This window comes from Silene latifolia, chromosome X, assembly GCF_048544455.1.
Source record: "Silene latifolia isolate original U9 population chromosome X, ASM4854445v1, whole genome shotgun sequence".
Lineage (NCBI taxonomy): Eukaryota > Viridiplantae > Streptophyta > Magnoliopsida > Caryophyllales > Caryophyllaceae > Silene > Silene latifolia.
The window spans coordinates 25,270,930-25,295,139 of record NC_133537.1 but is presented as its reverse complement, the minus strand read 5'-3'; the positions used below and the strand labels follow the sequence as shown (position 1 = coordinate 25,295,139).

The following is a 24,210-nucleotide window of genomic DNA, read 5'->3' as shown; positions in this document are numbered from 1 at the left end:
TATTCGATTTGGGTAATCCTTCTATTTCAAGTTTCGAGGACGAAACTTTTCTTAAGGGGGTAGGGTTGTAACACCCCGTAATTTACACGTCATCCTAAATAATAAAACTCATATTTTTAAATAATAAGAATGATTGACAATAAAATCTTATCCTTTAAAATCTATTATTTTTCGACAATGATATCCAAATACCCATCCTAAACTTACACTCCTTATGCCGATGAATAACTACTTCGTCGTTGATGCTAATTTTATGATATTTTAAAGACAGATTTAGCTCTTGATCATAAAATGAAAGTTGTAGATCTTTCTCTTAGCTTTCCAGCGCGACCAAAAACACCTCAATCGGAGTTCTGTAGAGGAAATTATGCCCGAAATACTAAAGGTTGTCGCAGAAATCCGCTAACAAGACCCACACTCGTTATTCCTCTTTTCACCTTGAATTATCATTTACCTCATCACCTAGGCACATGGCAAGTTGGCAACTTGTTTTTTTTTTCCTTGGATCCCAAGGCCTACCCTCATAGGCATGTGACTACTTTACTTAAAGTAATAGCCTTAATCATTCCCCTAACCTATTCCTTTTTAGCCTCCTACTCATCTATAACTTACACAACACAATTTGCACCTACATATCTCTCCTCTTTGCCGTGAGCTTCTACCCCAATTCTCTACATTTCATTTCTTCCATTCTAACATCTCTTTCATCTTACACAAAATCTCATTGAAGACGGCACGTATCCGTCACTTTGGAGTGACGGATACCATTTTCTCTCACAAATGACCCAAATAGAGGAGAGAGGGAAGCACATGGGGGTGCCCCTACCTTGTCCCTCCTATCCGTTTTGTGAGGGACATTACCCGTCACTTGCTCCGACCCGTCTTCAGCAAGACTAACTGTTCATCTTATTCCTTAGTAAGTGTAAGTGATTATTTAGTTCCCATCCTTTTATTAGTTTTTTTTTAGAGTAGTATTTAATTAATTGTTTTTCATTCTTATGTTTGTTCAAGAAGGTGAGCAAGAGACATTGGTTGAGGGAGATCATTTGGGTTGATCTTATAACAATATCCTTCTTATTTACTAATCTTAATCTCTATCAAGGTAACTAGGTTTTCTCCTTTCTATGATTTTTGAATTTCAAGTGCTTTTATGTGGTTATAATAAGATTGATAATATATATGATGTTTAAAATCATGGAAATATATGAGATTCATGATTTATATAATAAATAGTAGTTTTTATTATTTTTGTGATGAATATATACTTCTTTAATGTTTTCTATGATTTATTTGTGTTTTTTATGTGATTTAAACATCTAATCAATGTGTAAAATATATGGATGATTATAGAAATTATATTTTTGATTATATTCTGATTTATTATCATTATTTATGAGTTTGCATGAGATTATTTTAGTTTTATATCTATCATATTTTTATTTGTTGTTATTTGATATTTAATCACGGTTTTATGTGATAATCGTCTAATAAATATATAAAACATAAAATAATTTCAAAAACTTTACTTCCTTAATTTTATTCTGGCCTATTATAATTTATATAGTATTTAAATTGATTATTTTATTTTTATAGCTATTATTGCTCTTATTTAATATATATTCGTGTTTTATGCAATTAATCTCAAGTAAATATGTAAAATATATAAATAAATGTTAAAATTGAATGTTTTATCATAATATGACATGTTTTAGTGTATTTAAGTTTTTTTCAAGTCCATTTTGTAAATTTTTATAATTACTTTTGAATTTTATAACTAATTAGTCCATAAATAAAGTTTAATTGTGTTAGAACAATAAATAAATATAAATAAAATATTTACAATTTATTTTTATGCATATTCTATCCTATACTTATGAAAAATAAATTATTAATGGTCGTGACACAATTTGCTTAATTATTTCTTTATTTTTTTCATGAAATCGCCTATTAAATGCTATTTTAAGTTAAATATATGAAATGAGGTTAAATAATTTATTAGGTACTATGTTTATTGAATTCATAGCTCCCTAAAATGTCTAGTAATTTTGCATGGGCAGAATATAACTTTTGTTTAATTGTTTAGAATTAATAGATGTTTAATTAACGAATTTAATAATTGTTTGTTAAGGAAATAACTAATAATATATTTGATGGTATCATGTCTTGTAAATATATTCTCCATAACTATGTTTATAATGTGAGATTTCAATAGTGTATTTGTTAAGAATTGATTGTTACTTCTACTATGGTAAATGTCATGTATACGCTTTTTGTGATATTGCCTTTCGAAAATTATATATTGACATGAGTGTCACTTATTTTATATTGGAAAAGTTGAAATTATACTCTAGCTTTGATTACCATTATTGAATTTCATTTAATATTATTTATCGCTCAGTTATGAGCATTTTGGCATGTTAACATGAGGTTATTCATGGTGCACATTTGTTATCTTTTGAACCTTGTTCCATTTTATATATGGTTTAGCTAGAGTATAAGATATCGAGTAGATTTCAGGTTATTGGTCTACTTGAGATGAGCAATACCAAACTGGGTAGGTTTCAGGTTATTGGCCTACCTAGTACCCTGGCATGGTTTCAGGTTATTGGCCTGCTATGGGTTGACCGTCCTTTTTGGATACTCTTATGAGTCTATGGATATGTCGTTTGGGGGTCAAGGGTCCGCACTTTTACGCCTTGACTGGTTAAGGGTCCACACATTTACGCCTTAACTAGACATTATGTCCCTCGAGAGTCTGGCCAGTCTTAGACACGGGTTCACGGTTATGTGTCCTGCCGTAGGGTTATTTTGGTGTCAGGTTATTGACACCAAGGTTTAGGGTTTCAGGTTATTGGCCCTAGACGGTGCTCGCTCTTGTCTCGTGTTATTCTATGTATTTATGGTCCAAGATTTGGATGTGTTTACCACTCGTATATTATCATTACTCATTTCATATGTCATTCGGGTAAATTGGTGTTATTTCTTTTTCATTATGACCACCATCTTTTACAGTATTTCATATAATCATGTAAGTGACATGAAACTTGTAAGTTGTTACACATTTTAATTAATCATGTGGTATCATTATTACTCACTCATTTGTGATTATATACCTTGATATTTAATTTCCATGAAGTTCACATGTTTTCATATTTTGAATGGATTATACGTTGTCTCTTATTATTTGCTCATAATTGTTTCTTGAATTTTCTTAAGTCATGGCTGGGAGGACTCCTAGTTACTCCCCACTGACGGTGGTTGTTGATATTTTTTTCAGGTTGATGTGCTTCTTGGTCATGGATGGGTTTTGAGAGAGAGATAATAAATAATAGTTATGATGTTTAGTAATCGAACCTTGTTGTTTTATTTTGGACGAGTTTTCATTCCCGAGAGTAGTTGTATGCATAGTTAACTATTACTTAATATATTTCGGTAGCACCCGGATTTATCGTCATGGTGTTTCCGCCACCATGGACTTTTATTAATATAAAATGCAATATTTATCTAGCTTATTTGTATTATTAAATCCGGGGTTGTTATTATTAAATCCGGGGTTGTTACAACTAAGTCAAGTATCGGATTTCAAACAAGGTCATAGCTACTACGGTATATGATATGAAAACATCATTTTAAAACCCTAACATGTGAGGTTTATATGTCGATTTAGATGCAACTAAACTAACTTTGTCAAAGTTGTAATTTAGCATGTGGGTTGATTGATCTAACAACATATAAACGAAACAAACAAGGCTTGATGGGAATGGGGGAGCCGTTGGGATCTACCCTATTACAACCCAGGCTTTTCATGCCGACACAACAAGAAATTAAAGATACAACTCGATCTAAATACAATTGCTATATACTACACCATACACGACACATGGCCATTCGGCCTAAGAAAACGTGCACAAGGGGTGGCCCACGGTTTACATAACTCACGGCCTTGGGTCACTCCTCGAAATGCGTGCTTTTGCTTAATCTTATCGAATTAGACATTAGGTCACACACCAAAGCTTGCATTAGCATAAATCGGGCCACGTTGTTTTAAACAACATGCGATTTACTACGCTCTTACATGAATTGGAGCACAACTATCTAACCAAACAAGACTAAGGTTTATTTAGAAATCATTTGACTCGATAACGGAAAACTAATTACAAACAAATTACAAAAGACGACTCGATAAACAAAAGTAATTACAGGATACGAAACAACGAGACAAAGATAAAATGAGCGATAAAAGGACTACAAAAAACACGGCCAAACACGACCTACATACCCTAGCCTACCCTAATCCTTAGGTTAGATTCGTTAGCACTACTACATTTAGATTCTATAGCAACACTTTGCTATTGTTGCATAATGTCATATAAATGTTGCAATAGAGTTTATGCAACACTTAATCAAGTGCTACATCAGGTCTTGTTGCATTAGGTCATTGCAACGCTTAATGCAACACTTTTTAATCTGAAGCAACACTTTTGAAAAGTGTTGCATTGGTCATGTTTATGCAACGCTTTTTCAATTGCAAAGGCAACATTTTTTATCTTCTAATGCAACATTTCTTATGTAAAAAAAGCAACACTTGGTGAACTAATGCAATACTTTTCATGTTGATAAGCAACACTTATATCAAATTAATGCAACATTTTTATTTTGAAAACGCAACACTGGTTACGTCCCAAAACAACACTTATAATAAACAAATGCAACACTAATTTATTCAAAAACAACACTTAATAAAGTGCAACGACATAAGGACTTGTAAGGCACGCAACAATTGTAATTCTCTCTAATTGTGCATTCAATTGATTCAGTCTCAAAAATATATGTCAATTACATTTCAAAAAAGGATCAAAAGTAGAACTTCGATCGCAAATGTTCAGTTATTTAACTAAAACAAATATAACAAATGTTTAAATAGAACAAATAATAATTCTTAACGACTATTTGAAAGCTACTAATTATAAGTCTTCATTCTTGTATTGTGAGCATATATATGTTGCCAACCGGACAAAAAATCAACCCGTCATCATTGTTAATACCTCAAATGCAACCTGTAACATAAAAAATAGAACATTATTAGATTTGAGGATTCAAAGGCTCAATAGGCTTAATTATCACGAAATAATAAATAATGCATTAAAGAACAACTAATTAACTAGGACGTGCAGAAAATAGAGTACGTGATTGTACACAAGGTGTAGCCTATGTGAGACGTTTGAGTTTGATCTGCAAAGGTAGGCCTGTCCCGCCATAATAATCACACCAAAGACTCAGAGACCCTCTGTTCTCGATAGCCAGGCCATTTTTCTACCTTCACAGGATAAGCATACTAACCTGCCTTACTCTAATAATTCTGCATCATAAGTTCCAATCATAGCAGCCCTATTGACTACTCTATCTACCTACAGAATTTACTCTAAGTACCTACTCTGCCTCATGCTACTAATAAGGTTTATCAATGGTCTGAATAGTTCAGAGGTACACAAGCATGCACCAGCATAGGTGACCTGGTACAACAGTGCCTGGAATGGTTGATCTATATTTTATAGAGCAAATACCTTACTATAGGCGACACACATGGATTTCATGACCCAATTCCCTTTGAAGCACTGCAAAAAGAAGCACATATATACATATACTAGTATAAACCAAAAACTCGGATATTCGACTTTTACCAGGGAGAAAAAGTGTACGAGTATTTATTTGCAGACCTTCTTTTGCCCAAGCAATGCAACAGGTTTCTTCTCACTTATGAAATTACAAGTTTTAGAATGTCCCACCTACATGTTTTACAGTATACAACCATTAGTATAAACTGTTATACACGCAAAGAGTCCGAACTCAAAGGTAACTAGAGAAGCATAAAAGTGAAACCACTCACTGAGCATTAGCATCCAAAAGACCAAAACTGAACATTAGGCATCAATAAACCGAAAAAAAATGTCAGTGAGCATTGCTGCACTTTCAAGGACAAAACTAAAAGGAGAAAATAAATGAAATGATAACAGTTCGATAGGAAACGAATAAAAATTAGGAACGATTTACCGAGGAAATTTATACCAAATCGCCAACGGGATGAATTAACATGATTAAGATGCGGAAAAAGCTAAAAGGAACCACATGTCGGCTTATAACGTTGTAAATCTTGTCAAATTACAAAACATGATTAAATTGAGAGAGTAGAAGAAAATTACCATAACAGTCATAAGCAAATTAAGATAAAACCATACAAAAACTCTAGTATTACTTACCTCTGATTTGAATCATTAGTATAAGCTAGCAATCCCCCAAATAATAAAACACAGCCTGAAATATAAAAGCAACTTATTAGGAAACCATGTAAGTGCGATGAAGGGAGCTTAAACAATTGCTACATGACTCTCCGTTTATATCTGTACACTAATACAGTGTACATAGCCTACATGCATTGCGGGGTTGCTGCCACATTTAATCTTCAGTAATCTTCATAAAGATATTCCATGTCTGCCATATTAAACAAGCTATCAACTTTTGAATTCTACACCAAGCTAACAACCATAACATTCCTAATATAAAGCCTAACATTCAAATATACTGATAATAGTCATATTCACATCATTCATTACATCACATTAACATTACTACTCCCTCCATTCAATTCAATTCCATAATTAAAACACACCTCACATTCTATTAAACAAACGTATCAGATTGGCTTTACTGAAGATCGTACACTTAAGCAAAAGGGCACCCAACTACCCACAAAACCCCCCAAAGTCTTAATCTTTGAACCCAATTCATCACAACCCAAAACCAGAACTAAATGTAGAGAGTGATTGCAGAAACAAAAAAAAATGGTCATAATGCATAGAGTGACCAAACCATAACCACACTCATTTTAGCATTGTTGAGATTTAAGTAATGACCACACTCGTCTTGTGTCCTAATAGTGTTAATACACAGAAATATGAATATCATTAGAATTTTTAAGATTTAGGTAATAATGCAGTTGCTCTTTGTTATTAATCCAAAATTTCCTCTAATCTTCACTTCTAATTCTAAAACTACACAGTAATATAAACAGCAGCGAATGCATATAAACTAAGTAGTGAGTCTAACATGTAATCAGCCCCTTCTTAATGTGTATCTGAGCAGGCATTCTTAGTTAATTTAGCCAAAATCCAGCATGAGGCAACAAATTTATGTAAAGAGTAGGGCAGTAACATTGATTAGACAAAATCCTCAGCAACCGTAGATATAAATACAAGACAAAAAAAGAGGGGGAATTGAAATTAAATTACACCACACAAACCTGATAATCTATAACAAGTTTTCCTTGAGTTATTTCAGTGAACGGATTCAATACTCTTGCTCAACTCTACCAATTTCTTCATCCTCAACCTCTCAGTTTCACCTACAAATTAAACCATAGATCAGTAGAAAACGATTGATCTCCAAATTGAAATCAAACGAGTTACTACCCATATTACGCAAGCTCCATGTCTGCCATATTAAACAAGCTCAACATTAATGTAACTAACATATTTCAACTCCGATTAATCAATAATATGAACTATCCAGATTGTAAAATGACAAAATTACTGATAATAGTGCACAAAAATCCAATTTCCTAATTCAACAAGGCCAAATTAAAATTATTAAAACCATATACAATAGCAATATCTCTAGGTAGACTTTGAAGAGTAATAAAGTTTCAAATCCATAAACACTAGCAATATCTATAGGTAGGTAACTCAGGAATTTGCCAAATAGAACTTGATTCTCTGTAAAAATAGAACTCTAATTCGCTGCATAAAATCAACCCAAAAACTTATCAAAGCAAGTACGATTGATTTGGGGATTAGGGTTTCGAAAAATTGGGACGCAAGGCAACGATGGAGAGCGACGTACTTGAGGCTGGTGAGCGGCGATGGGATGCTATCGGTGGTTGCAAGGTGGCTGCTATCGGAGGTTGGCGAACGAACGAGCGAGTGGTTTTGTGTGAAGAATGAAAGGCTATATTAGTCTTTCTTATTGTTTGAGGGTTCTAGAGATTTCGATGACGAGTTAATAAATGTAGATAACGGTTAATATGGAAGGCGTTCTCTACTCTTTTTTTACATAACGCTTATCTAACAAAAGTGTTCTCTTAATTTCTATAGACCGGCTATCTAATTTGACCGTTCTCTATTACCCGTTACTTATTCCTATTGTTGTAGTAGTGACATCAGGTTTCTAAAACTCTGATGTTTATAAAGTGATGTCCATAACGCTTTTTGTAGTAGTGAATGTTGCTATTGTTGCTTAAAGTGTTGCGACAAAATGCAACATTTGTGTCAAAACGTTGCATTTATAACAATACAATGCAACACTTCTCTTAAAGTGATGCCCTATATCAATAAAAGCAACATTTTTGAATAAAGTGTTGCATGATTAACTAAAATGCAACATAAAAAACAAAGTGTTGCAGATGAAATGTTGCATTACATCAATTTTTGTAGTAGTGTAGGTTAGATAGATTTGCAAAGCGATACGGGATGTGCATTAGGAATCGATGATAAAAGAGGTCAGAAGGCTTCGCCTAAACCGAGTGCTCTACACGGCCTAAAGGGTCGAATTACGTCAAGTTTGCTAGTTAAATTAACTCGTCGAGTGTTAATAAGAAGGTGCTAATCACACACTCTTATACTAGCGAGAAATCATGTGAAAAGAGAGATGTATTCAATGAGGTTACAGAATTGTTAACCGATTTTAATGCTTGTGTTGAAGCACTCTAACATGTCTAATTAGGTTATTAAATCAATCTAATATCGTCTAAATGAGTCATATTTTAACAATCAGAGGTTGAACTAACATGCAACGGGTCCTAGGGCAGGCCGAATTGAGCAAGACAAGCGAGGGGTCAAAAGCGAGGAACAAAGTTGGAATTCGTTTTATTAATGCCCTACCTTGAACACGAGGATATGTAAATGAGAAGGGAATACGACCGACCGATCTGGCGGATTTCTTTCCCAACTCAAGTCAACACGGGTGTTCATGGTGGTACTTTAACTCATACTCAGACTAAACTAGTTTCACAGTTAACGATATCAAACGATGCAAAACGATAAACAATGTAAAAACGAACAATAAAAATCAAACATAAAAAAGAACGAAATAAAAGGGAGAAGAGGAGGATTTGATGCACCCTCAACCTACATGTATCGTTGACACCGTCTTGGGTCGTAATCGATTGTAGATTTTATCTCGAGAGGCCGTCGTCGACGAAGGAACAAAGCAACAACACGTTTTTTGTAAATCTGGACAGAAACTTTCAAACTGCAATTTCTCACTCGTTTCACGGTGAAAGTTAGATTTAAAAGATGTTTTGAAAACTAGAAAGAGAGTAGAATAAATATATTAATACAAACCACGCTCGTTCTGAGTTATTGGGCCCGAAAAACGAGCACAAACAGAACTGGACAGACAGGAAAAGCCGCGAAAACAGAGTGTATGACACTCTATTTTTCGAGGGGATTCGTGTAGTCTCAAGGTCAATTTGGCTCGTGAATATTTGTCTAAGATGTATATGGATGTTATATGGTTAATTAGGAACAAGAAACTCGAATTTTAATGGAGATTTGAAGGGGAAACGAATTGTATTTCGAGAGAGACACAAACTGTTTCTCAGTTTGGATGTCTCAGTTTTGTCGAGGGTTTTGAGAGGCAACTAGGGTTTGTTTGTGGAGATTAATGCTGGTGAGTGATGGTAGTATGTATGGAGAACTTAGAGGTATGAAAGTATGGCAGAGGGGAGGTATTTATAGGGAGTTAAAGTAGGGTAAAAGAGAGCAACAAGCAGTCGGGCTGCTCTATATCGCTGCTGCAGTCCAGCAGCTTTCGTGAGCTCGTGTAGGGTTTTTGAGGGGTGTTTCTTGGTGGTTAAGCTAGAGTAATATGGGTAGGATACTAGGATATGGTTTAGGGTTAATGGGCACGGGTTTAAGTGGTGTTTGGAGCGGGTTTGGGGCTTGGTAATGCTGAACACGGGTAAGGGGTATGGAATGGTTGTGTGGGCTGTTTGGGGAGTGTTTAGGACGGGTTTGTGGAAGGGGTTAGGGCATGATTATGAGGGTGAGTGATGGGCTGGGTTATGGGTCAAGAGTTGGCTTGAGTTTGCTTCGAAAATCTTGCTCAAATCGAGTTGAAAACGAGCTCAAAATCGCGTATAAAATCGTTGTAAAAATCGAGTTCTTCAAATACGGTTTATAAAACGATTTAAATTGATTTTTCAAATCAAATAACTTAAGAAAGGTTTTTCAAATCAAATATCCATTTTATTCTCAATAAAATAAACTTAAGAAAATAAATTCAAATTAAAACAATAAAATGAATTCACTTTAAAAAGCATTAATTTAAATATCATTTAAATTGATAAAATATTTCATCGACGACGCCCATTCTACATCGTAAAACGAGTTCCAAATAATGACATTGACAACTAATGAATACATGTGTCCTATCATCATCGGGTGTTTGTCGGATTCTCTATAAATTCCAATATCAACGGATACGGGTATCTACAGAGCCCCCACTTTGACTGAGGCTTGGACAAGGCGAAAGTCAAAGTATACCCTAGGTCCCTCTCGACCTGAGGATTCCGCGGGTAGTTTATAGTCCATTAGACTTGCGTATATAAGCTCGCCAGCCATAAGAAGAGATCATACCTGAAACTTCGTCGGGGATTAACTCTTGCTTCTATTGCGTCAAATTGTCATCATTGGTCGTCGACCCATAAAGTTGCATATGTGATGGGTTGAGCCTTATCCTTAGGCGCCTACGTATCCGTTTCTAACGGAATAAAACCCGCGTCGTAGTTCGGCAACTGCTGACACATGCCCAAAGTTTATCATCTGCTGGAATTTGTCCAAAAATCTGCTGACATTTGCCCAAAATTTATCATCTGCTGGCAGGTGCCAAAATGGGACGGGACTTTCCGAGGAGGTTGCCGCCACTTTCATCATTTGCTTTCAGCTACGGAATTCTTCCATTTCATACTCTTGTATCGAATTGAATTCTTGGTGGATGTCATCCTTTACATCTTGATAATGGTCTCTGAAGCCTACGGCTTCAGAGCCCCCAGTTTGCAATGGCTCTAAAGTCGAAGACTTTAGAGCCCCCAGTTGAAGCGTATCCTGCTATATTTGAAACACAGAAAATGTAAAAGAAATAATCATCACATAAGCACATTTGGATCATCGATCTTGAAATTGGATCATTTAAAAGATTGGGTCATTGACCCGAAGATTGAACACGTTGAAAATTTTGAATGATTGGGTCATCGACCCGAATTTCGAATTTGTCATCATTTCGAATATTGGGCCATCGGCCCTTCAAAAATTGAATTTTGAATTTTTGAATTTCGAAGGATTAGATCATCGACCCACAAAGATTCCACTACTTGGATCACCTATCCACAATTCCCGAAAAGTTTTTAGAATTTTGAAATTTTGAATTTTTTTTTTTTGAAATCGAACCTTGATGGGTGAGCATGAAATACGACTCAGACACTCCGTATGACTCGTAAACAACGTGGGTGTAGCCCGCTACCGTAAAACAAAAAAGGAAAATATAGCATATCCTGCTATATTTGAAACACAGAAAATGTACAAGCAATAATCATCACATAAGCACATTTGGATCATCGATCTTGAAATTGGATCATTTAAAAGATTGGGTCATTGACCCGAAGATTGAACACGTTGAAACTTGAAAATCTTGAATAATTGGGCCATCGACCCAAATTTTGAATCACTTAGAATATTGGGCCATCGACCCGAGGTTTGAAGTTGAAGTGTTGGAATGCTGGGTCGTCAACCTAAAATTAAATTTTGAATGACTGGGTCATCGACCCGAAATTTGAACAAGTTGAAAATTTTGAATAATTGGGCCATCGAACCAAATTTTGAATTTGAAATGAATCCCTTGGATGTTAGGCCATCGACCCGAAATTTGAATTTGAAACGAATCATTTTGATTTTGAACTTTGAGATTTGAACCTTGACTTGAAATGTACCACTACTTGGATCATCTATCCATAATTCACAAAAAGTTTTTGAAATTTCGGAATTCTGAAATATTTGGCATTTTGAAATCGAACCTTGACGGGTGAGCAGGAAATACGACTCAGACACTCTGTATGACCCGTAATAACGTGGGCGTAGCCCACTACCGTAAAACAAAAAGGAAAATAAAACCGCAAGTGTGCACGGGTTTTAATTCAATCATTGACTTATTGGGGGTAGAAATGTAAATTGGCCAATCTGGCGCCAAAAGATGACAAACGGGAATCACAAGGTCGTCGGACTTGGGACGAAGATTTCGTATGGCATGGGCGTGCTCCCCGAGGGCACATGGGAATCAAGATCACTTGGCATTGACAAAGTGGATTAAACTCACGGAGCGACAACGTTGGCTTCGTCAGACACTAAACACAGACTGATTTTATGAGAACACTTAGACATCACACATGACTTTCGTTGGGAACATTCTGTCACTCTTCTCCTCGCCTCCTTTCTTTTCAGCGAGTTTCATCATTTCTTGCCACCGCCTTCTTTCTTTTCAGCGGGCTTTTACTATTTTTTCTTCCACGCCTTCTTTCTTTTCGGCGGGTTTTTCATATTTTCTATTCCCCATACATACCCACATCTATGTGACTCAGCATCTTTGCCTAAACCATTAGATAAAGCTCATTCTGAGACTCAATACTATTCATCCGAACCTATATCCTCATCCTAGCCTACATTGAGTGCTAAGACCGACTCAAACAAAGGTGGCTTCATTTGGACTTGGTTAAGACCCGTAAGAAACCGACAAGATGACAACTTGGTTGATGAGTGGATTGAATCCCTTATTCTGAAGGACTGCCTACGTATTCGCGTGGAGCGAAATCAAATCCGACGTAGTTCGATCAAGGTGCATTAAATTGACATTTTGATTGTGTGTACACACTCGAAGGTTTCACCTAAGGTATCAAGTCGTATCCCATTCTAGCCTGTAAGGTACCGTTAAATCCCATGTCTAGGGTTAGTGAAGAAGGCTGTGATTTTCTGAGATGTGGAGCTTGGCGACAAAAGGCTTGAATAGTGGACCGTCATTCTGAAGGTTTATTTTCTGGTGCTAAGGCCAATGGGTTATGGCTTACATCGTGGTTGGAAAAGGTGTCTCGGGTTTGACAAAACCCGAGTGCAAATGGGTTAGAAAATAATGTGGGTTCAAATCTCCATATCTGGACCCTAAAGGCTGGGTGTAACAGCACAAGTGGAATGATTCTCAAAATTCCCGACTATCCCCTTGTAACTGTCTCAGGGAGGACTTAGAGGGTAAAGAGGTTACTACTTACACTTTTGAGCTTCGCCCATTGAACTTCAACTATGGGTACTTGACTTGACTTCTGGCTTCTGTAACTTCGATATTCAACCAAAAGCATTCTGCAATAACTTCAACATTTGTTTTTTCTTTTTCTTTCATCACTTTTCTTTTTTCATTTTTCTTTTCTTTCATCCTTTTTTTTCATCTTTTCATTCTTTTTCATATTTTTTCTCTCTTTGAAAATGATCTTCTATTCATTCTCTTAGTCATAAATGGATACACCTTGAAAACTGGGCTTCGCCAACTAAATTGGGTCAGAACGAACAATTCCTTGTTAGAACGGGTTGGTTTCTTCCCTCTTCGAGAAGGGATGATTTTGTGGGGATGGGCTTGCCTTCCATCATTGATAAGGAAACCAGGAGCGAGTCCGGGTTCATCATAGAATCATCTAAAGGCTTGTGTTAAGCATTGGTTTTGATGGAGGTTTTCTACCGCCAGACATGGAATAGGTAAAGGAATCAAACACAGGATCCTAGTGTACCTTACATTTTGAAACGAGACATATTTCCACCCCAGGGATGCCTTTGAGTGTGTTGTGCGTTTTATCATATTTCGGAATGATTGAGGATGGGAAACAAGACATATTTGGAAACGAAACTGCAACTTTTTATTGGAAAGGCAATTGCTTAACAGACTCAAAGGAACGATTCCTAGGACACACCCTAGGTCATCGCGGGACAAATGACTCAACTTCAAGAAAAGAAAGTCCTAGACTCGACTTGACTAAGAAAAGAAAACAGATCCCGACTCATAATTTTTCAAATCTGGTCTTGAGCTTTCCTTTGTTCATCTGTCAGCTTAGATGTTCGGTTCTAGTCCTTGATCCCTTTGATGGTCTGCCTCCATCCTGAGGTAGTCCTCTGAGGATCTACGCCAGTGATGAAGGTTGGTGAATCGAATTGTCCTTTATTAACTTCGTTAACGAGAGGAGTACATTCTAGAGCGAGACTCCCGATTTGAATTTCATTCTTCGGGTTTGGCAATAATTCAAAGCAATCCACAAATATTTCCCCGATAAACACCTCTTTCAAGAGACATGGGCGGATAAGATGGGAATAATCGACATTGTCTTTGACAGAAACAAAGTTGGCGTGATCGCCAAATGGATTGGTGATGTTATTGGGTTTAACAGTTGGGATCGTGAGTGTTCTATTCCCAATCAAGTCTTGGTTTTCGTGCTTCAGTCGATAGCACCTTTTAGTATCATGGCCTTTCCCTTGATGAAAGGCACAATAGGCATTTGGTTTATACCATTTACCTTGTTGCTCAGCGAGTGGGTCCGGAGTTGGACCAATAGGCTTCAGCTTTCCTTGGGCTATGAGCCTTTGGAGAGCGTATGTATAAGTGCATCCGATATCGGTGAATGCCCTCGGAGCTTGGCTCTGCGGCTTCTTCGATTGCCCTTCTGAGAGATTGACAGTTTCAACAAAGTGGGACGTTGTTTGTGCTATCGTATTAGATGACGAGGCCCCCTGGTATCCTTTTGGCTTTTCAGCTTCTGCCATTCTGACATCATCTTCTACCTTTATCCCGATTCTTATCAATTCTTTGAAAGAGCCAAAATTCTGGTATTTCAGAGCATTACGGTAAACAGGTCGTAGATTCTTTACGAACTTATCTACCATTTCAACTTCATCAGGCTTCTTGGCTAATTTCACGCTTTCAGCGCGCCATCTTGCAAGGAATTCAGTAAAGCCTTCTTTGTCTTTCTGTGTCATCACCTCCAATGTTCTTATGTTGGTTTAAATCTCGACATTATCAAAGATAGTGCTTGAGAACTCCACCGTAATATCTTCAAAAGTGGGGAAGTTCTTAAGGTCAAGATTGTAGAACCACACGCCTTCGGTGTTCATCCGAGATTGAGCGAAAATTTTAGAGAGCATTTCAAAGGTACTCCTTTCAATGCTAAGTACCCCTTATAGGCCTTAACATGGTGGACCGGATCTTATGTGCCCTTAAACTTTGGGATATCAGTGAGCACCATGTTTGTGGGCAACTTATCTGAATCGGGGCATAGGCCCTAGCATTTTCGTAGTGGATGTTCTTCCCCTGGGAGAGTTTCAAGCGATCCTCAATGAATTTGAACCGGTTTCTCCGGATCGTTCGAGGTGGGGTGGAGGAATCTTCACCCAGCTTGGATTCGATCACATCCATTCTGGCCCTCATGAGGTTCACGGCCTCAGTGAGTTTGTTAACAACGTCTTCCATTGCTTGAAGTCGGGTTTTTGGCGGCCTTTCTACAAGAAAATCCCGAACTGAGTCAATATTCAAATGTAAGAGCCCCTGCACACTTAAGGACACGACACCAACTTGACTCAAACAAAGACTCGACTTATGACTGACTAACCAAAAGGTTCGACTCACGGTTGGATTTAGACCTCGATTCATTTTGGACTCGACAAAACGACACGACCCAAACCATTATAACTCGATTCTAAACTAGACTCGGTGTGAGTAAACCCGTGATTGGACCAACATAGCCCATAGGTTTAAGTGAAACGCCCTAAATGGCCTAGCTGGGACGTTTCTGTGGACTATCCTAGACCAATTGGTCGACCTACATGACTCGAAGCCCAAGAGGTGAGCTTGGGTGACCCAACAAGGTCGTGTTCTAGATACCTAGGACGAAACACGCCTAGCCATACACGGCCAGGACTCGGACACGACTCGACGCATTTCATGCTTGGTTAAGGTTCGAGAGGCATTTTGGATTGAATTTGAAAAAACGGATAATCGATTTTAAAATGAGATTTAAAATGGGCAGCATGCCGGCTATAAAAGCTCATTTTGGGCCAAAAAAATCTAGTCCTACTTGGGCAGCATTCCGCGTTTTTTAAAACCATGTTATTTTGAAAGTAAGTTGTTCAAAAGTTCGGTTTTGAAATTGACATGGAAAAATTGAAAAAAGACTCGGGAAATCACCTTGCACATTGCTATTCTCATGTTATAAGGATGTATGCTCCTAGACATTTCTAAGTCTCGGCAAGTCTTCTATAAGAAGGTCTATACCCTCCATCCTTTCGGGTCTAATAGAACAAGGGCCTTTAGGTAGAGTACCTAGAAGAGCATCCTCACCCTCAAGAACCATGACGAGGCGGAGCGGAAGCAAGCAATGTGCAAGCACCTGGCATAGTGGGACGTCGCCCCCCACGCGTCACAAAGAAGCGCTAGGGCGGCACGGGAAAGTCCTTAAGGGTTTATGCATGAATCGTAGCACTACGAGTAATGTTTTACTTTCCAATACTTTCTTTTCAAGTTTCACCTCGGAGGAAAAGACCCTAGAGACAAAGTATAACTAGTCCTCTTTTCCTCAGCGGAGTCGCCAAACTGTGGACAACGCCCGCGGGAACTGCGTCCGCGGGATCCACAAGAGGCATAATCGACTCGAGGTTCTTTCGAATCGAATTAAGACAAATTAGAGTCGCCACCAAGTTTTATGGGAACTTGGAACCGTTCAAGTCAACTTTACACCTTTCATCGAAAAACATAAAGCCAATCGACTACGAGTGATTAAAGATAAAGACTTGTACCCTACATCACTCGATTTGAATGACTCTCGTAATCCAATGGTATTTAGACGGATCCACAAACCATAGATTTTGAGTAAGGGGTGAGGGTAAGTGTTAGGAAGCCCATAAGGACACCTAACCCCGCCCGTCAATGACGGCCTCTACTAAGTCAAGTATCGGATTTCAAACAAGGTCGTAGCTACTATGGTATATGATATGCAAACATCATTTTAAAACCCTAACATGTGAGGTTTCTATGTCGATTTAGATGCAACTAAACTAACTTTGTCAAAATTTTAATTTAGCATGTGGGTTGATTGATCTAACAACATATAAACGAAACAAACAAGCCTTGATGGGAATGGGGGAGCCGTTGGGATCTACCTTATTACAACCCAGGCTTTTCATGCCGACACAACAAGAAATTAAAGATACAACTCGATCTAAATACAATTGCTATATACGACACCATACACGACACATGGCCATTTGGCCTAGGAAAACGTGCATAAGGGGTGGCCCACGGTTTACATAACTCATGGCCTTGGGTCACTCCTCGTAATGCGTGCTTTCGCTTAATCTAATCGAATTAGACATTAGGTCACACACCAAAGCTTGCATTAGCATAAATCGGGCCACGTTGTTTTAAACAACATGCAATTTACTACGCTCTTACATGAATTGGAGCACAACTATCTAACCAAATAAGACTAAGGTTTTTTAGAAATCATTTGACTCGATAACGGAAAACTAATTACAAACAAATTACAAAACACGACTCGATAAACAAAAGTAATTACAGGATACGAAACAACGAGACAATGATAAAATGAACGAGAAAAGGACTACAAAAAACACGGCCAAACACGACCTACATACCCTAGCCTACCCTAATCATTAGGTTAGATTCGTTAGGTTAGATAGATTTGCAAAGCGATACGGGATGTGCATTATGAATCGATGATAAAAGAGGTCAGAAGGTTTTGCCTAAACCGAGTGCTCTACACGGCCTAAAGGGTCGAATTAGGTCAATTTCGCTAGTTAAATTAACTCGTCGAGTGTTAATAAGAAGGTGCTAATCACGCACTCTTATACTAGCGAGAAATCATGTGAAAAGAGAGATGTATTCAATTAGGTTAAAGAATTGTAAACCGATTTTAATGCTTGTGTTGAAGCACCCTAACATGTCTAATTAGGTTATTAAATCAATCTAATATCGTCTAAATGAGTCATATGTTAACAATCAGAGGTTGAACTAACATGCAACGGGTCCTAGGGCAGGCCGAATTGAGCGAGACAAGCGAGGGGTCAAAAGCGAGAAACAAAGTTAGAATTCATTTTATTAATGCCCTACCATGAACACGAGTATATGTAAATGAGAAGGGGATACGACCGACCGATCTGGCGGATTTCTTTCCCAACTCAAGTCAACGCGGGTGTTCATGGTGTTACTTTAACTCATACTCAGACTGATGCGTGTCTTTTATATAAGGTTTTCACCTCATTTTTACACGCATTTCTGTGCTTTTTATGTAGCATCTGGCTACAAATACCCCGAATATTCTACTTTGGTCCGTTTATTGTAATTTGCAGGAATTGACCGAGGAGGAGCTAAATCGAGCCTTAATTGTCCCAATTGTACGCATTCATGGGAGATAAGGAGCCGTAGCTTAGGAATCTTACACTTGGAGGACGCATGAGCTGAGTAAAGGAAGAATTTCAAGAGCTGACGCACCTATGTAGCTCGATCGAGTGGTTTTGCTGCTCGATCGAATGCCTCATACACTCAAGACTGGTCGATCGACCAGATTAAGGATTCGATCGAGGAAGTTCAGCAAGCAGTGTTCGATCGAGAGGCTGTCCTGCCTCGATCGAGTGATTTGGTGTTCGATCGAGTAATCCTTCTACTCGATCGAAGGGTTTTCGTGTGTTTTTGGTTTATTTCCGCCTAATCTTTTATGGGCTTTTGTAATCAGTCCATAGATTAGGTTTAAGACAATTTTTCAGTATAAGACTGAGGAGAACATCACGTTACTCCTATCACTTCACTACGCACATTTCGACTGCTACTCTTGTTACTGTTCCTGGATTTCTATTCTCTACATTTTTGTCACTCAGATTCGGTATTATCAATTTAATTTATTTCTTAATCATATTTACTGCTTTTAATTCCTTTTCTCTCTTTGCTTTATAATTGTTCGATCGATCTCTTAATAGTTTGTCATCATGCTTAGTTTTAATTATTTAGTTATTGCAATTGTCAATCCGACGATTATGAGTAGCTAATTTCCTATGCTAAGGCTATAGGGGATCCATGATTTGAAGGGAGAGTAATCGATTCACTAGGTTGATGCCGATCACTGTCTTTGTTGTTTAAGTGCTACATATAATTGTAATTGCCTAATTGAGTCGACGCAATTAGACCCTTATTCTCGGTGGACCTTGACCTAGACCGAAAGGTTGGAAGAGGCAGACTAGTAGCGAACAATAGAGTATTGCAGCGAGGGCGAAAGTTAAACTGTTTACACTTTAGGGTGAATTAAGGACCGAAAGGTGAAGTTCGCTACCCCTTAGACCGTACTGCATTGACCTGGGACCTAGATTATTCGACCAGAAGGTTGTGGTGAACCGCTTGTCTTAGCTATTCTCTTTTATCTGTTAAACTCCTTCATTTATTCCTCTTCCCTTACTCTCTTAGTTTAGAAATCACACTTCATAAACCCCCAATTTGGTTACTTAGACGAACTTGAATTTAGCCGATAATTTCCTACCTCTCTGTGGATTCGACCCGACTTCCCTAGCTATATTAGTTAGTTGGAACCAGTTGGTTATTTTTGACAGGTACGCGACAGACGTGTCAAATTTTGGCGCCGTTGCCGGGGAGGTGGCGCATATTTGTTGCTGTAATTAAGTTTGTCTTTTTGTCTCGAGGAATTTATTCCTTGGGACTATCTCATTTTCTGCAAAGTTTTGACCAGTTTTGCAGATAAGCCGTTGTTTTGGAAGTTGTTTGCCAAAATGCCTACGATTACAGAGCATACAGAGCCATGTGGAAGATGTGGTGAAGAAGGGCACGATCTTTATGAATGTACGTCAAGTATAGAGCGCGCCCTTGCTTACAAGAAGTACAAGCAAGGAGTTCCTTTCTCAGATTATATGAGGAGATAAAAAGCGTTTCTACCCCTTCTACGCCAATACCACGGCCACTCTCCTTCTTCAAGAGAAGCAATTGCCGAATTGAAATCCATCATGTTGAGTAGGTCACAAAGAATCCGATCTTTGTTATATCGGAGTTGAAAGAACAAGTCGCGCAGTTAACACTCGCGAAAGACCAAACCAAGACCCCTCCAATTTGCGATCCCGTCAGTGCCATGAATTCTCAAAATGACCTTATTCATGGAGAGGATGAGGTTTTGGCAGCTGATGATGACTCAGATGATGATCTAGACGAGTTCTTGCAGGAAATACTTGCTGCGTGTGCAGTGACCACTCGATCGAGCAACTCATCTACTCGATCGAGCGGTTCTAATCATCCAGTCACTCGATCGAGTGACAATGGCGGTCGATCGAGAAGTACAGAACTCCAGGTTGGTCGATCGAGTAACTATGCTGAGGAAAACGTTCGATCGAGTGTCAAGACTGGTCGATCGAATGAAATTGAAGAAGAAACTGGTCGATCGACCAGTAAAAGTGTTCGACCCAGTGCTGTAAGTGGCGGGAATCCTAATTTATTATCTAATACCGCCACCGTGTCATCTTCCCCTTGTGGAGACGCACGAATTGATAAGGGTAAAGGAAAGGTTGCGGGACCACTCATCGCTACTAGGGTGCCCTTCCCGAGCCGTCTGAAGGACGCAAGGATCGAGCAACAGTATGGTAAGTTCGTGGACATCGTGAAGAACCTTTGGGTAACTGTCCCTTTTTCTGAACTTGTTACTCAAGTACCCACTTACGCCAAGTTTATGAAGGATATCGTGACGCGTAAGAGAAATTTGAGCGAATTTGAGACGATTTCATTTATGGAAGAGTCTAGTAACCTGCTGTTAAATAAGGCCCCTCCAAAAATGAAAGACCCGGGCAGCTTTTCTATTACCTGTGTCATAGGTAATATGGTTATTGATAAGGCCCTCTGTGATTTAGGTGCCGTGTCGTTGTCATGCCCCTTCCCGTCTGCAAGAAATTGAAGATGAGTCACTTCAAGGTGACTAACATTACCCTACGAGATGGTGATAGATCTGTTAGGAGACCTTTAGGTGTCTTGGAGGATGTGCCTGTGAAAATAGGCAAGCTTTACATCCCAAAGAGATTTCATTGTTTTGGATATAGCTGAGGACACCCGGACCCAAATTATTTTAGGAAGACTGTTCCTTTGTACAAATTGGGGCCGTTATCGATGTTAGACAAGGGCGTCGACTCTTGCGAGGGGATGACGCTATCACATTTAGTTTGCCCAAGATTTTTTAGCCCACCCAATGATAGAGGACACTTGCTATTCGGTCGATATCATTGATGAGTCTATTTATGACTTCTGGTCGGGTTCTTTTATGAAGGACCCACCGGAAGCTCTCATGCTTTTTGATGAGTGTGCGAGATAGCCCGAGAGGACGATGACGCTGCGTTGGATTTGCTTGTTGATGATTTAGATGAGCATGAGGGAGAGCAGGTGGAACAAATGATCAGCACTCTTTGCTCCATTGAGGTAAAGGTACCGGAACGTAAGCCTCTCCCATCTCATCTTAAATATGCCTTTCTAGACGATACTGAGCGTTCCGGTCATCGTTAGTGCCAAGCTTAGTGATGATCACCGACTTCTTTGTTAGTCGTACTTAAGAAAAACAGAAAGCAATGGGCTATTCATGGATGATATCACGGTATTAGCCCCGATATTTGTATGCACAGATAGAGTGAGGAGGATCACAAACCTTGCGAGGCGGGTGGTCGTCAATGAACCGAGAAGATGCGAGGATGTTGTGATGGCCGAGGTAATGAAGTCTGCTGGATGCGTATTATCTATTCGGTAGGTAATTCTAGATGGGTAAGCCCAGTACAGGTAGTCCCGAAGAAAGGAGGGACAACTGTAGTTAAGAATGAGAAAAATGAATTAATACCTACCCGAGTAGTGACTGGTTGGCGGATGTGCATAGATTACAGACAGCTGAATGCCGCCACCAAGAAAGATCACTTTCCCCTTCCTTTTATTGATCAAATGGTAGAAAGGTTAGCTTCTCATAAATTTTTCTCGCTATTTAGATGGGTATTCGTGGTTCTTTCAGATCCCCATCCACCCAGACGATCAGGCCAAGACTACATTTACCTGTCCTAAGGGCGTTTTTGCGTATCGCAGAATGCCTTTTGGTTTGTGCAATGCCCCTGCCACCTTCCAAAGGTGTATGATGGGGATATTTTCAGAGTATATTGAGTCTATCATGGAAGTTTTTATGGATGATTTCAGTGTATACGGAAGTGATTTTTCTAACTGTCTGTCTAACCTTGAGAAAGTGTTGCAGCGCTGTATTGAGGTTAACCTTGTGCTGAATTGGGAGAAGTGCCACTTTATGGTCAACGAGGGAGTTGTCTTAGGGCACTTAGTTTCTGATAGGGGAATAGAAGTTGACAAAGCAAAGGTGGAAGTGATTCAAAGAATTACCACCTCCTGTTAATGTTAAGGGGGTGAGGAGCTTCCTTGGTCACGCTGGCTTTTATCGGCGGTTTATCAAGGATTTCTCCAAAATTGCTAAACCACTTACACAAATGTTGCTTAAGGATGCCCCTTTTGTGTTTTCGACGCTTGTCTTTCTCGCTTAACAGTTAAAGCAGGCCTTAGTCTCCGCACCGATCATACAACCTCCCAACTGGGACCTGCCGTTTGAAATCATGTGTGATGCGAGTGACTATGCACTAGGAGCGGTGCTAGGCCAGAGGAAAGACAAAGCCTTGAATGCTATTTATTATGCGAGCCGAACTCTGGATGAGGCTCAAGTGAAGTACACTACCACTGAGAAGGAGCTGTTAGCTGTAGTTTATGCCTTAGAGAAGTTTCGTACTTATTTAGTTGGGTCAGAAGTCACTGTTTTTACTGACCATGCAGCTTTGAGGCATCTCCTTGCTAAGAAGGAGGCCAAACCGCGGCTACTGAGATGGATACTCCTTCTTCAGGAGTTTGACCTGCAGATTAAGGATAAGAAAGGAGCTGAGAACGTTGTAGCTGATCACTTGTCGCGCCTGATGCGACAAGAAGGGGAAGATTCTCTACCTATTGATGATTCTTTCCCTGACGATTCTTTAATTGCTGTTATATCGTCTATTGTTGACCAGGAACCTTGGTATGCAGATATAGCTAACTTCGTTGTCAGTGGCAAGCTGCCGCCCGACCTTTCTCATCAAAGAAAAGAAGCGTTTTACGTAAACGCTAAGCGATTTCCGGATGACCCTTACTTGTTTAAGGAATGTGGAGACGGTCTCTACAGACGGTGTATTCCGCAGTGGGAGACCAAAATAGTCCCGGAAGGTCATCACTCCTCTTCATATGGTGGTCACCACGGTCCATCGCGCACCGTGGCTAAGGTACTTCATCCGGTTTTTACCGGCCTTCTTTGTTTGCCGACGCCAAGTCCTTTGTTTCACTTGTGATGCTTGCCAACGATCGGGAACATTTCGAAGAGACATGAGATGCCACAAAACGGCATCCTAGAGGTTGAGGTTTTCGATGTCCGGGGCATTGATTTCCAAGGACCGTTCCCGTCCAAAAAAGGTAACAGTACATTTTAGTAGTCAGACTATGTGTCAAAATGGGTTGAGGCAATTGCTTCACCCCATTGTGATGGTAAGACCGTGATAAAAATGTTCAAAAAAATCATATTCCCCCGTTTTGGTGTCCCTAGGGTCGTCATTAGTGACGAGGGGATGCATTTTAAGGAAAAGAAACTCACTTCCATACTGTCTAGAGTTGGTGTCCAACACGGCGTGGTTTGGGGTATCATCCCCAAACTAGTGGTCGTGAGAGGTCTCTAATCGTGAGTTGAAAGAGATCTTGTCTAAGGTAGTTTCTAAATCACGGAAAGACTGGAGTCTTAAGCTAGATGACACGTTATGGGCTTATAGAACTTCCTTTAAGACACCGATTGGTGCATCACCTTATAGGTTAGTTTATGGGAAATCGTGTCACTTACCCGTTGAAATGGAATGCAAGGCCTGGTGGGCAATTCGTGAGCTTAATTATGATCCTAAACCGTGTGGTCGAATCGTCTTTTGCAGCTAGATGAATTGGAAGAGTTTAGGCTTAATGCCTATGACAGCTCGCGCATTT

General features: G+C 39.0%; 1 long non-coding RNA gene across 1 annotated transcript; it reads right to left on the bottom strand.

Annotated features, from left to right (window-relative positions):
* Window positions 1-4,778: 4,778 nt before the first annotated feature.
* On the bottom strand, window positions 4,779-5,662 carry LOC141621302 (uncharacterized). Its single transcript, XR_012532206.1, has 2 exons — window positions 5,565-5,662; window positions 4,779-5,057 (listed from the first exon to the last, which is right to left on the bottom strand). It is a non-coding gene; the product is annotated as an uncharacterized LOC141621302 (long non-coding RNA).
* Between the last annotated feature and the right edge of the window lie 18,548 nt (window positions 5,663-24,210).